The 13,614-nt window shown below is 41.1% G+C and overlaps 1 long non-coding RNA gene across 1 annotated transcript; it reads right to left on the bottom strand.

The window, feature by feature from the left end:
- Positions 1 to 2,490: 2,490 nt before the first annotated feature.
- Positions 2,491 to 4,755, bottom strand: LOC123993954. Its single transcript, XR_006831540.1, has 3 exons — positions 4,723 to 4,755; positions 2,667 to 2,723; positions 2,491 to 2,566 (listed from the first exon to the last, which is right to left on the bottom strand). It is a non-coding gene; the product is annotated as an uncharacterized LOC123993954 (long non-coding RNA).
- Between the last annotated feature and the right edge of the window lie 8,859 nt (positions 4,756 to 13,614).

Raw genomic sequence — 13,614 nt, 5'->3', positions numbered from 1 at the left:
AACACCTCGATATTATACAAGTTAGATGAAAAATGACGTCCGGTTTACAACTACAAAATTGAGAGACAGTCATTTGACTTTTTGGGAGTTTCTTGTTTATGATGAATGAAATTTAGCTGAAGCCATGAAGTGCCCAGGATAATAGAGAGTGTATCTGCGGTGGATATATTGTGTGTACAGTTGGTGTCATCTTCACAGCATTTCTTAGAAAAGTGTTTGGAGCTCTGCCTAAGCTATTGCGCCTGACTGTTCCCTATACATTTAGATTAGATTTGATAAGAGAACGCAGTTAGATAGATTTTAGTCTCTCTCTCCTCTCCCTCTATCTATGCCTCTACTCTTTCTGCCCTCTAATCTCTCTCTATTTCTCTCCCCTCTTTCTCTCTTTCCCCCTCTCTGATGGTCTAGATTTCACAGAGCCACAGTGAGTCCTCTGCAGTCCCGTTCTCAGACACACGTTTTACACTCTAGCATGATTTATTTATCACATGGATACTTAATTGATGGACTGTATCGCCATCACGAGTTACACACTGCAGTTTGGTCAAAGGTTTCTGTTCCCTCTGTCAGGTCGCTCTACATTTCTTTTTTTATTCACTTGTAGAGCATCATTATCTGTTTGAATAGACCAAATAGAACACAAAAAGAGCTACCATAAATTGTATTCCTAGTTAGCAATAGTTTTCATATTTCTGTTAGTAGTGCCTTTTTTGTCTAATAGCTTATTTGGGGTGCAAAACAGAATGTGTGAAGCTTTGGATATGATTCAACAGCATCTAAGTTTACATTTGGCAAGAATTCACATTGTCATTGCTTTGTCACACAGAAACAAAGGCGTCTGAAATGTCCATAAGGCTTCGGTGAACTCAGAACCATTAAGTTTAATGCACTCATGGCCAGGTGCTGTAATTCTTTCAGACCCAGTATTTATCTCCACAGTCTTTTAATCAGCATTTTGAACATACAGTACTTCATTATATGTGTCTGGAGCTTTGGGCTTAACAATTCAATCCAGCTTTGTAGGGGCATAATGTTGATTAATGCATACTTTTTCTTGCCATTCATATCATGCCTGAGGCCAATCCATACTAAAGCCCTTACAGGTGAATTTATCATATAGGGCTTTTGAGAAAGGAACTCTTGCAAGGAATTTTCAGAAAGGCTGATATGACTAAACTGAAGATATGACGTAACATGTTTTATTGTAACATTGTCAGTACTGTTGGAGGCAATTGGCAATGCCTGCCTTTCTTAGTGTATGTCTTGCAGAAGGGTGTCACAAGTCTAAAGTCATGTATCATTGCATTCTTTCCACAAGTGAAATATCATAAATATCTCAAATGGAACAAACGTCCATTTACTAAAGGTCACTATAATAAATAATGTAAGGAAAATATACAGTTGTGGCCAAATATATTAGCACCCTTGCACATTTCTTAAACAATTTCTTCTCAAATATGTTAAAATAAAAAAAGGTTTGTTCTCCACACCTTTTTAATTGATTGTCAACATTACAGAAGAATGAATTTTATTTTTGTAAACCTAAGCTTACAATACTAATTTAGAAAATAAAAAATTAAGAAAAAGAAATGTCATGGACAAAATAAAACCCGTTTGAATGTCAAACCTCACTACTACATGTGAGGCATTCATTTTCTTTATTGTTTAATCAAAATGCATTTTGTTTTTGCTGGAACGTGAATTTTCCATTTGCCTTAATAACAAACTTGTATGCCATCTGTAGATATGAACACAATTGCGAAATTCCGAGCATAGAAAAATACAGGAATCTTCACACTAGTCATGATTGGCTGAGGTGTTGGATGAGCTGGCCGAGAAATGAGTTCAGATTGGTCTGCCATGTGGCTTTTTTTATACAATTGGAAGCAGAGAGATGATTGCCAAATGCAGAGAGAGTCCTAAAGAGAACACAGAAGGATGTTGTATAAAACACATGTTTCTGGATGACATCTTCAAAATAAGGGCAGACTTGATGTTGACCCGCACTGGAGCAAATTTCTCTCCCCTGTGCGCCGTCTTCTCTCACCTTCATGATCGGAGGCCCCTTTCAGGTAACGGGTGACTTGAATCTGGACCACTTTGTCCGTGGCATCCTGGATTTCAGTGTTCTGCTGAATGGCTCCTATACACAAAGATAGAACATTGAGTTACATTTGAAATGCACAAGGTCTTACACAGCAAGCTCCAGGTCTTGCTCGTCCTCCATCGGGAGATTGAGATCATCATGGCAAGGACAAATCTCCAACTGACCCATTGGCCTGTTGATAGGCTAACAAGGTATTCATCTTGTTATCCATCTCAAGAGTTCGATCATCCACTGTTCCCATATGTCGCAGCAAAAGTGTTATATTGGATCTATAGGGAGAGGAAAAGAGCAGTGAATCACAGTCACTATCCTAAAAACATTACCGACCATGATGTTTAAGGCTACACCAAAAAGAGATGCAAGTTATGTCCTTACCTGATTGCCCAGTAGCAGCAAAGGTCCTTAGCATGGTAGCAACCTGCACCACTTCTTCACTCAGTGATCCGATACCACCCGGACCTATAGGAAAAAAGGAGCAGTTAATCACTGTCACGTTCCTGAAAACAATTATACACCAAAAATAAATGTGCAAGTTATTTTCTTACGTCCTTGCCCACACCTTAGCACCTTAACTTCTTCTCTCAGTGCGTCTGAAATGTGTTTTCCCCCCGGAGTCCTTGGATTTCCATCCCCCCCAAAAATACAAACATTTTAAAAGGTTAAAAGTTGACCTTGTGAAAAATTACAGGTTACTTTTTAAGACAAGTACATACTGTTCAAAACAGGACAGAGAAGCATGTAGTCTCATCTGGGCTCAGTGAATGTACTACATACCTCCATATCAGTTATCCACATGCTGCTGTGGTGAATATATGACTAAAGGGGATTGTTTCTCCTCTGAATGTACATAGTCATATTCAAACATGATGCAAAAGTAACTGTTCATATTGACAGTGGCTTGCAAAAGAGTTCACCCCCTTGGCATTTTTCCAATTTTGTTCCCTTACAACCTGGAATTGAAATTGATTTTTTTTTGTGGGTTTGTATAATTTGATTTACACAACATGCCTACCATGTTGAATATGCACAGTATTTTTTCTTGTGAAACAAATAAGAAATAAGACAAAAAATATGAAGACTTTAGTGTGCATAACTATTCATCACCCCAAAGTCAATACTTTGTAGAGCCACCTTTTTTCAGCAATTACAGCTACAAGTCTCTTGGTATATGTCTCTATAAGCTTGGCACATCTAGCCATGGATTTTTGCCCATTCTTCAAGGCAAAACTGTACCAGCTTCTTTAAGATGGATGGGTTCCGCTGGTGTACAGCAATCTTTAAATCATACCACAGATTCTCAATTGGATTGAGTTCTGGGCTTTGACTAGGCCATTCCAAGACATGTAAATGTTTCCCCTTAAACCATTAGAGTGCTATACGCTTAGGGTCATTGTTCTGCTAGAAGGTGAACCTCCATCCCAGTCTCAAATCTCTGGAAGACTGAAACAGGTTTCCTCTCAAGACTTTCACTGTATTTAGCACCATCCATAATTCCTTCAATTCTGACCAGTTTCCCAGTCCCTGGCGATGAAAAACATTGCCACAGTATGTGGCTGCCACCATCATACTTCAATGTGGGGATGATGTTCTCGGGGTGATGAGAGGTGTTGGGTTTGCACCAGAAATAAAATGTTCCTTGCTGGCCAAAAAGCTTAATTTTAGTCTCATCTGTCCAGAGTACCTTTTTCCATATGCTTGGGGGGTCTCCAACATGCCTTTTGGTGAACACCAAACGTGCTTGCTTATTTTTTCTTTAAGCAATGGCATTTCTTTGGACACTCCATAAAGCCTAGCTCTGTGGAGTGTACTGCTTAAAGTGGTCCTCTGGACAGATACTCCAATCATGCTGTGGAGCTTTGCAGCTCCTTCAGGGTTATCTTTGGTCTTTTTGTTGCCTCTCTGATTAACACCCTCCTTGCCTGGTCCTTGAATTTTGGTGGGCGGCCCTCTCTTGGCAGGTTTGTTGTGGTGCCAAAATCTTTCCATTTTTGAATAATGGATTTAATGGTGCTCCGTGGGATGTTCAACGTTTCTGATATTTTTTTACAACCCAACCCTGATCTGTATTCTCCATAACTTTGTCCCTGACCTGTTTGGAGAGCTCCTTGGTCTTCATGGTGCCGCTTGCTTGGTGGTGTTGCAGACTCTGGGGCCTTTCAGAACTGGTGTATATATATTGAGGTCATGTGACAGACCATGTGACACTTAGATTGCACACAGGTGGACATTATTTAACTAATTATGTGACTTCGGAAAGTAATTGGTTGCACCAGATCTTATTTAGGGGCTTCATAGCAAAGGGGGTGAATACCTATGCGCACACCATTTCACTTCACCAATTTGGACTATTACAGTGGAGAGAACAAGTATTTGATATACTGCCGATTTTGCAGGTTTTCCTACTTACAAAGCATGTACAAAGCATGTAAAGGTCTGTAATTTTTATCATAGGTACACTTCAACTGTGAGAGACGGAATCTAAAACAAAAATCACATTGTATGATTTTTAAGTAATTAATTTGCTCCCTGTGTAAATCAATACATTGAAATGAAATACTGTGCCAAAAAATAAGGCAAAGTCTAATCTGGGAAATTGAATGTATTACGTGCTGTACCTCTATGGCTGTCATCCACATGCTGCTGTGGTGAATATGATGCTGTGGAATACAGTGGAGACTGCTGGGGGCAGAATGGCTCATAATAATGGCTGGAACGGAGCAAATGGAACGGCATCAAACAGTCCACCCTTTCCGCTCTAGCCATTACTACAATCCCGTCCTCCCCAATTAAGGTGCCAACAACCTCCTCTGGTGGAGTATGGTGCTTGTCCTAATTGAGAGACAAGTTACATTATTAAAGGGGCTTGTTTCTCCTCTGAAATTCCCTCAATATTTGGCAGGACAGAATACATCCTCCAATGGATTTGGAAAAAAATGATTAATGCTTCACTTACTTGTTTTTGGACTCTTGGTCCCTTGAAGTGGTGTCTGTGTTATATTGGAGATGACTAATTCAAAGAAGAAAATGGAAATTGACCATGAAAGCTGATTATTGTTCAGAAATGTAATTTCACATATAATCAAGCATGTTATTTTACATACCAGCTCTACAGTCTGCTGGCACTGCAATGTTTTCATGGTTCGATAGAGACTCCTGATACGATGGGACTGGCGGTTCGTCTGGAAGAGTAGACTCATCTTCACCTTCATCAGAATCCTGGGATGGGTACTTTCTAATTGCAGTTCTCAGTTTTCTTATTTGCTCATCATCTGTCGTTTCAACACTGGAACCCGCTTGGATTCGTTTACAATACATCAGTACTGTATCCCAATTGTCTAGATCAGTAGAGGCATGAACCAGGGCAGAGCCCCAAACACTTTCACATCAGGCAAGTTCATTCTGCTAACAGTTCAAATGACAGTAATATGCAAAAATTAGGCCAAATTACCTGCTCCCTTCATGAACTAAAAGCAACGTATTTCCCAGGTGCTGTCTGGTGGTGCACACTCGATGGCTAAATAGTTTATTTTGTTCTTCTTTCTGAGGCTTCGTGGTGGCCAATAACAGATGTCATCTTTGAGCCATACTTGTTGAAATACTGCATATGGCTCATTCTTTTCATCCGGGAACTGAACCACGGCAAACTTCGTAAATTAAATACAGGATTTAAAGAGGAAGAAGTAAGCATAAAGAGCACAATAAACACTGAAACCCTAAGATATTTACCTTGTGAGAGACAAAAAGAAACAAACAGAGCCAGAGACGGACTGGGAGTCAAAAACGACCCAAGACTTTGATCTCGACCGGCCAACCAGAACCGGCCCCCGTATACTCCACCATGGCCGCCCTGCTAATGCACGCATGTACACACATGACACGCCCCTAATACAACCACTTAGTGTCATGCCCTGACCTGTTTCACCTGTCTCTGTGATTGTCTCCACCCATCTCCTGGTGTCACCTGTTTTCCCTAAGAGTCCCTGGGTATTTATACCTGTGTTGTCGGTTTGTCTTTTGTCAGTTCGTCTTGTCAAGTCAACCAGTGTGTTTTTCCGTGCTCCTGCTTTTTCCTCATCACTGTTTTTCTAGTCCTCTCAGTTTTGACCCTTGCCTTCCCTGAATCTGAGCCCACCTGCCTGACCATTCTGCCTGTCATAACCTTGAGCCTGCCTGCCACTCTGTACCACCTGGGCTCTGACCAGATGTATTATCTTTTGCCTGTCCACGACCTGTCTCTTGCCTGGCCCTTGGATTATAATAAATATCAGACTCAAACCATCTGCCTTCTGTGTCTGCATCTGGGTCTCACCCTGTATCTTAATGGTATGAACTGGCCATGACTGACCCGGCGGACACTGACCAGCTCCGTCACACTGTCTCCCTGCAAGGAGCCACCATTCAAAGAGGAACTACTCAAGAACCTAATGGAAGGGCTCCATTCGCTGACGGAACACCATGACTAGGGGTTCAAGACATTACTGAAGCAATTCAGTGGATTATCTCAGAGGCAGCATTCCACAATGGAGCCCTCTCAGTTGCTCAGTAACTCCCCTACTAGTGGTGGGTTTGTACAGCCTACCCCGGCTCCCCGAGAAACCTGCTTAGCGATATTCCGGGGATCCTGGAACCTGCTGGGGGTTTCTTTCTCAGTGCTCCCTCATTTTTGAGCTAAATCCATCTTTATTCCCTTTGGATCGGTCGGCGATAGCTCATATTATTATGCTTATGTCGGGAAGGGTGCTCTCCTGGGCTGTGGCAGTTTGGGAGCAACAATCCACCAATTGTCATCATCTGGAAGATTTCTTGGTAGAGGTGAGGAATGTGTTCGATTCTCCGGTAGAGAGGCGGCCTGAAAACTACTTGAATTACGTCAAGACTCCCGTAGTGTGGCAGACTACACAATAGATTATCGCAGGTTGGCTGCCGAGAGTGCCTGGAATCCGGAGTCCCTATTCAATACCTTCCTTCACAGACTATCAGAAGTAAGAAAAGACAAGCCAGCAGCTCAGGAGTTACCGCTGGACCTTGATTTCCTCCTCGCCCTTACTATTAGGATTGATGGGTGTCTACGGGAATGCAGGAGTGAGAGGATGTCTGGTCTTGGTCACACTCCTTCATCCGCTGCTGCTCTGCCCATCTCCGAAGGAATCCGGAAGTCCCTGAAGGATGCATTTCTGAGAAGACCCAAAACCACCTGAGTTCTCTCGAGAGTTATTGACGACGTGTGAGTCAGCTACACCGGAACCTATGCAACTGGGCGGAGCTAGATTATCGCCTAGGGAACGTTGAGAGCAAACAGTGACCCACTTGCTAAGACAATTTCAGTTGTGTCATACAAAACCAGAAGAAGGACATGTGCATAGCACCGTGCATGCACTTGATTGAGGGACTTTGAGGATTACAGAGTAGAAAAGTGCATATTGGATGCTCCTTCCGTAGCATTGCCAATGCACTTGCACTCATGTCTAATTTTAGTTTATCCACGACATCACTTCACAACAGACACAAGCCTCTCGTGTACGACCATCTGTCACATATCTCACAATTACATAGCACTGGTCTTGAGAAGTTATGTCCTGAGTTGTGTCGATCTGGACAGAGAACATTCCAGCTTGCTCAATTTCACTTGACATGGTCTCTTGGACAATGCTCTGAATTGTGTGAATGACGGTGTTGACAGTATTTCTTTTTAAAGGAATGTGATTAGAGAACCTCTCTCTCTTGCCCCAGACTGATGTAGGCTCTTGCTTTTCTCAATGCATTCGGTGAGATGTTCTTTCAAGCAGACGTTATACTTTACCAGTAGTATTATCATCTCCAAGAAATTACCACAATCGATACTGGTGTCCTCTAATGTAAGCGCAGCCTCAGACTGCATCCCCTTGCAACTGAGCCCCCTCTTGCCAATGACTTTCACTATGTCTATGACACATTCCAGCACTTCTCCTGCATACCTGCTTTCCTTGGGCAGACCCCTGACTGCCACTGAGCAGACTTTGAATGCTTGCCTCAGCACTACTTCTGTGCGTGTTGCTCTTCTCATGCTCTTCTACCTTTTAGTGAACAGGTTTCCAATCCGTCATTCCAATCATAAAAATACTGCTGTCAGTAGGCTTCGCAAATGCCATACAAATTGAACAGTACAACGCACGGCTTTCTTCATTGTATGACAGCCATTCCGGATTGGTGCCATCTTTAAAACAGAAAACCCTCTGTACCACAGAGGTTTTTTTTAATTCCTGCATAGGGTGGAAACATAAACATCTGTTTAGGTCATCTGACTTGGGTCTCTTGAAATAATCAAAAGTTGGTCTGACATCCTTGCCTTCCCTGATTCTCTCTTCCACTGAAACTGGACTGGACCTATCATCAACCTGGATATGAATAAAATATTATATAAATGAACTAATAAAGGCACAATTTTGAAAAACAACAAAAACATAGCAGCAGCCCCACTATATCATATCAAGTGAATGAATGACAACAGAACACATTTTTTTGTGTGGCTTTACTCGCCGTTCACCCCGGACTGTTGGCATGATGATGAGTTTCAACGCATTGTCTAGTAAGTGGTAGGAACCGTGGCGGTGAGGATCATAGCTAGCAAATCCCTGTAGCCATTTTCTCCTGCACAAAATATGAATTTGAGAGGGAAAGGACTTGATTAGTTTTACAATATTCATACTATTTGCAACCAATGGCTGAATAGACATTAAATAAAATTAGGTCTAATGCAATGTACCATTTAGAACGGCAAAGCAATCAGAATCAAATGAAAATGCTTATATTAGCTAAGTAAAATTATACGTCAGTAAATCACTGATACTCAAGTGAAATCACCACAGGATGGGGAAATATTGGCATTCAGAGCTTTGCTCGGCGTCAAATCTGAGTTTTTCTGCTAGCAGGTTTGAACACTTAGTTACTGTACGTCTTTACCTCAATTCTTCCTTTCTGGTACATTTACACAGCAGTAGCTGACCAATAGTATTTGCATTTCACTCATAAATTCTGATATAACATGTTGTACTTGTAACACATTTAGGCACATATCTACCGCTTCGGCTACAGGTGGCCATTAATGCAGTACGAGACAGCTTACCTGCATCTCAGACCAAACTCTGTCAGATTGCAGAGGAGCAACAGTGAGACCTCAGATAGTACTTCAGATAGTACAGCAGTGCAAAAAGGGATGGCCCAGGCAGGGAGGAACTGCCTCAGCTGCTGAAGCCCTATTGGGTGCATCAAAGTGACTTCCACTGTAATGGAGAGTTATCCCAGAGATTCTACAACTGGAAATGCTAGCCAGAGTGCACGAGGGACACATGGGGATAACCAAATGCAGACTGAGGGCCCCAACAGTCGGTGTGGTGGCTTGGATTGTCGAGCTTGGCGGTCCAGTATGAGGTGTGTGCAAAATGTTGACCGTGTCATTCTAAACCAATGATGGCTATGGAGCTGCCAAAACGGCCATGGTAAAAGGTTGGGCCAGACATGTTCTATTGAAAAACATAACATCTGCTAGTGGTAGATTGCTATTCAAGATACATTGAAATAGCAAAGACACCTATAACCACATCAGCTGGTGTTATCAATCAATGGATAATCAAATGGCTACCCAGACTATTTGCATTGTGTGCCTCCCCCCAACCCCTCCTTTACGCCGCTGCTACTCTCTGTTTATCATATATGCATAGTCACGTTAACTATACATTCATGTACATACTACCTAAATTGGGCCGACTAACCAGCGCTCCCGCATATTGGCTAAGCGGGCTATTTGTATTGGGTCCCACCCACCACCCGCCAGTCCCTTCTTTACGCTACTGCTACTCTCTGTTTATCATATATGCATATTCACTTTAACCATATCAACATGTACATACTACCTCAATCAGCCTGACTAACCGGTGTCTGTATGTAGCCTCGCTACTTTGTAGCCTCGCTACTTTTGTAGCCTCGCTACTGTATGTAGCCTCGCTACTGTATATAGCCTGTCTTTTTACTGTTGTTTTATTTCTTTACCTACTTATTGTTCACCTTTTTTGCACTATTGGTTAGAGCCTGTAAATAAGCATTTCACAGTAAGGTCTACACCTGTTGTTTTTGGCGCACATGACAAATAAACTTTGATTTGATTTAAGTCAATATTTTCCATGCAAGGGGTCGCTGAGGTCCTGGTTACAGATAACACTCCCCATTTCTCCGCAAGCTCCTTTTCTTGTTTTGCTGCAGAGTATGACTTCACACGTGACCAGTATCCCCTACCGTGCACAGAGCAATGGTGAGGCAGCGAGAGCTGTGAAAACAGTCAAGGGACTGCTGAAAAAGAACAAGGATCCGTACAGGGCTCTGTTAGCTTACAGAATTACACCACTGCATCATGGGCCGTCTCCTGCCGAGCTCCTGATGGGCAGGAGGCTGTACTCCCCATTGCCTATCTTGCCGGCTCAGCTTAAACCCAGATGGCCTAACAGAAAGGCCTTAACTGAGAGGGACAAATGGCTGAAACAAACACAAACTGGAGACTTTAATCGGAGACACCGTGCTATGGAGAGGCAAGAGCTGACCGAAGATTACAAACTCAAAGACACCAGCAATAGTGCTGAGAAAAGCAGATGCCCCATGTTCCTATGTGGTGGACACAGGCTCAGAGGAGGTACGGAGGAACAAAACACACCTCAGAGCTCTTCCAGATCTACCAGCCACACAGGCTGAGGAGGCCACAGACAACGCACAAAAAGAGGGAGAATGAGAGAGAATGCTCACATAGCCACTAGCTCGCCCAAAAAGGGATGTGATGCCACCAGAGTGGCTGAAAGACTATGTTACGTGAATAGAGTACATACTGTTGGGGACCATACCCAGCAAAAAGAGACTGTACCTAAGTTAATGTATTGGAGTTCAGAATGTGTTATTTAATGCTTTCATACTGTTTCAGGATGTGAAGTAGCAAGTTAAGTTATCAACGTTTGCATTAGCTATGACAAAAGAAAAGCTGTAATTTTACCTACTTGAGCAAACAAGCTGAGACACAGTAAATTACTAACTGTAGTAGAGAAGGGTTTTTCCCAGAAAATCCCCCCCCAAAAAAAATGGTTGGCATCTAACTACAATGAAAATGAATGGATTCCAACAACAATAACAATTAAACGATTGGCGATGAAGATAAAGTGGACATGACTAGCCCACTTACCAATCCGAGAACACCTTTTCCGTTCTGCGTGGTAAAATGGAGGTTTTGCTCAAGGACCAATAGAATTGCCCAAATTGACTTCAGTTACAAAACGAATATAACTAGTCATGATAATATATCTGTGAAAAAGATAATCAATTGCAAGGGGAAAATAAAAAATGCAACAAAATGTGCATTCTAATCTGGTGCATGAATAGATGAGTAAAATAAAAAGAAGAAAACATTTCATGTGTAGATGAACGAAGTCCATCTCCGACAAGTTTTTACATCAACAACATGAATCGCTCTCCATTATTCAAAATCCAGGCCTGCGAATTAGTGTGCCACTAGTGTATATTCGGTATTTGAAAACATTCAGTGATGATAAATACAAACATTTACACTGTTTTTTAGTTCCAAAAGCCTACCGTCGCCATTTTTCTATAGCTACTATTGCGTTTGAGTGAGGAATGCTTACTAACTTCCTGTTGATGACAATGGCCTTTCCGGCTACTTCTTTAATTAAGAAGTGCCGTGACCTACTGTACGTCATGTGCTTTTCACTTTTGGCAAGGTTGTAGGAGAGTATAAATCACAGCCTACTGTATGTATATCTAATTCAAATAACTTTACCTGCCAAAGGAGGGTAAATAGGAGTAGTTCTAGTTTATCCTCCACTATCAGGTCACAGTTCAAAAGGCTGGCATCCCCCCAATTAAATGGCTATGGGTTCCTAAATTTGAGCAGGGCTGGCTATTCATTGAAATTTACATTGCAAGTTGCAACATTGGCTGTGGCATCGATTTGAACATAGTCTCCAGCAATAAACAGGCCATGGAATTACATCTACATTGGACTGTGTCTTTGTATTAATGGCCTCATCATACAATAGACTAGAATTAGCTTCATGGCCACAGACAATTTCACCCTTAATGACTGTGATCAACACTTTGTGTGAAGCGGTTTAGGGAGTGGCATCTCATTTTACAAAGCAACTGGAACAGTTGGTATTGCCTCCAAAATATAGCCTAGTATATAAAACCAATGACAAAAATGGAGGCTATTAATTAAATTAAATTATTAGTTATATCACTTTTGTGTCATCCTCGATTATTTTGAATGCATTGTGTCCTCATGTGTGTTTATTATTTTTTTAAATGTTAAATTGGCAAATCAAGTTTCAATCACAAAAATTTAGAGGTTGATAAACCCCAAAAAGTTTGCAGTCTCTGGCTTAAAATTGACAAATAACAATATACTGAATTAAAGCTACACAGGGATTGTGAATCTATCCACCAAGTCAGATCCACTCGTCATTGTAAAATGCTTTGGACATAGCGGGGAAAGCATGAGATATTGTTTGCTATCTATCTGATACCATTCACCCATTTTCAAAATACAAGTTTATCAACTTTATAAGCAGAATCATTGTTCCTCAAAGTGATGAAAGACCATTTTCTAGCTCTGTAAAAAACACAATATCAAATGTTGGTACATTGCTGTTCCTCAACAATCTACACAAAATATGCCATAATATCCCATAATGCTTTTAGAAATAAAATGTATAAAAATATAAAAACAAAATACCTTATGACATAAGTATTCAGAACATTCATTTGAAATTGGACTTGACTTGAGCTAGATCCTGTTTCCATAAACATCATTTAGGGTCTTTTAGAGTCTACCTGTGGTAAATTAAATTGATCGGTCCATATTTAGCCTTTAGATATCGAGTTAAGAATTACGTTCTGGAGGATTTGGGTAAGAAAAAAGGATACATTTTTTCAAAACGTTGCTAATTTTTAAAAATTTATCAAAAAAACACTCTAACGCTAAAAATCTTTAAATGTTGTCTCTAAAACACTTCAGGGCATACTTTTGTAATGCAACTTTGAGGTATTAGTACACGTTAATAAGCAGATAAAATTGATCAGGAGACGATGTTCAATCTGTATCTTGTCCGTCACGTAGAAAAAAAACATGTCTGACCAGAGGTCTGACAATTTCAAAAAAAGACGTCCGTTTCACAATTGCGGAGCCATCAGGGAAGATGTTCCCTTGTTTGGGTTAGACCAAGAATCAATTGCGAATCAAATGACATGACTCTAGACACCCTGTGGAAGCTGTTTTGCCAATGTTTAAAAATCAGGCTATTTTGAGAACTGAACGCTAATTTGGGTTCACTTTCTTCTGAAAGAACAGCAAAGGTAAATGCCTTTCTGTCGACTCCAAGAAGGATATATGCTTTCCATTTTCAGTGAACAGAATTTATATGCACTTTTGGATTTAGAAAAGTGTATCTTCCTGTAAATGCCAAACATGATTTTAAAAG

Source organism: Oncorhynchus gorbuscha, linkage group LG13, assembly GCF_021184085.1.
Source record: "Oncorhynchus gorbuscha isolate QuinsamMale2020 ecotype Even-year linkage group LG13, OgorEven_v1.0, whole genome shotgun sequence".
NCBI lineage: Eukaryota > Metazoa > Chordata > Actinopteri > Salmoniformes > Salmonidae > Oncorhynchus > Oncorhynchus gorbuscha.
Note: the sequence above shows the minus strand (reverse complement) of the source record. Positions and strands in the feature narration are given on the sequence as shown.